The sequence below is a fragment of the Carlito syrichta genome, unplaced genomic scaffold (genome assembly GCF_000164805.1).
Source record: "Carlito syrichta isolate Samal-C Ts95f unplaced genomic scaffold, Tarsius_syrichta-2.0.1 Scaffold316420, whole genome shotgun sequence".
NCBI classification, from domain to species: domain Eukaryota; kingdom Metazoa; phylum Chordata; class Mammalia; order Primates; family Tarsiidae; genus Carlito; species Carlito syrichta.
Window position 1 is genome coordinate 1946522 of NW_007260516.1, and position 1623 is coordinate 1948144.

Genomic DNA, 1623 nt, shown 5'->3' on the forward strand with positions numbered 1-1623 from the left:
TTCTTCCTTCCTTCCTCCCTTCCTTCCTTCCTTCCTTCCTTCCGAGTTGGGTCTCACTCTGTCACCCAAGCTAGAGTGCAGTGGCATAATCACTGTTCACCATAGCCTCGACCTCCTGGGCTCAAGCAATCCTTCCACCTCAGCCCCCCAAGCAGCTGAGACTACAGGCATGCACCACCACACCCGGCTAATTTTTTTATTTTTCTTTTCTTTTTTATTTTTTGAGTTGGAGTCTCACACTGTCCCCCAGGCTGGAGTGCAGTGGCATGCTCACAGCTGCCGCAGCCTCGACCTGCTGGGCTCAGGTGATCCTTCTGCCTCAGCCTTCCATGTAGCTGGAACTACAAGCAGGTGCCACCATACCCAGCTAATGTTTTTTTTTTAATTTATTGTAGAGATGAGGCCTCACCAAGTTGCCCAGGCTGGTCTTGAACCCGTGGACTCAGGCAATCCTCTCACCTTGGCCTCCCAAAGTGCGGGGATTGTAGATGTGAGTCACCATGCCCAGCTGATTTTTTTTGTTGTTGTTTACAGAGATAAGGTCTTGCTATGTTGTTCAGTCTGATTTCAAACTCCTGGGCTCAAGAAATCCTCCTGCCTCGATCTCCCAAAGTGCTAGGATTACAGCCACGAGCCACTGCACCTGTCCCCTTAGCTCCTTCAAAATGTACTTTCTAAAACAAGAGGGTTTAAAGTAGAGAGTGTAAGTAGGGATAAAAAAAGCCTGCATGGGACCGGGCACAGTGGCTCACGCCTGTAAACCCAGCACTTTGGGAGGTGGAGGCGTGAGGATTATCTGAGCCCCGGGTTTCAAGACTAGCCTGGACAACTTGGCGAGACCTCATCTCTACAATAAATCAAAATATTAGCCTGGGCGTGGTGGCGCATGCCTGTGGTTCCAGTTACTTGGAAAGCTGAGGTGGAAGGATCGCCGGAGCCCAGCAGGTTGAGGCTGCGGTGGCCGGGAGCGTGCAGCTGCACTCTAGCCTGGGTGACAGAGTGAGACTCTGACTAAAAAAAAAAAAAAAAAAAAAAAAAAGGCCTGTTTGTTATTTCCTCCCCCATTATTGATCCTGAATTTAATGGTGGAGGAAAGAAGGAAAAGGCAACAACATAAGAGCTCAATAACTTCTCAATTACTCCATCATCTATAATAACAAAACATCACAAGTTTATAAAACTTTCCTGAATTAAAGGGCTATTTTACCCACATGGGCACTCATATAAAAAATGTGGAAATGATCTTGATGACGGCTGTGTTGGAATGTTCAATGTCAATTATGGGATCTGATGCAAAAGCAGAAGAATTTAAAATAATAACTGAGCCATTATTATAATCATATAAAAACTAAAAGGTTACACCCAAAAAGTGAAAGCACTTTCTTGGAATTTGGAAGTTGAGGGCGATTTAAAATTTAAAAAAATAATAATATCTAGTTTTTCATTGTTTTTTTTTTTTTTTTTTGTCTACTATTTTTTTCTTTCCTTTTCTTTTCTTTTTTTGAGTTGGAGGCTTACTCTTTTGCCCAGACTGGAGTGCAGTGGCCGCTCCCAGCCACCGCAGCCTCGCCTGCTGGGCTCCGGCAATCCTTCTGCCCCAGCCTTCCAAGTAGCTGGAACTAC

At 45.2% G+C, this 1623-nt stretch overlaps 1 protein-coding gene across 1 annotated transcript in view; it reads left to right on the forward strand.

The window, feature by feature from the left end:
• The window catches only part of PCSK5 (proprotein convertase subtilisin/kexin type 5), a 467206-nt gene that overhangs the window by 419144 nt on the left and 46439 nt on the right, over window positions 1-1623 (forward strand). The gene's annotated exons all lie outside the window — the stretch shown is intronic.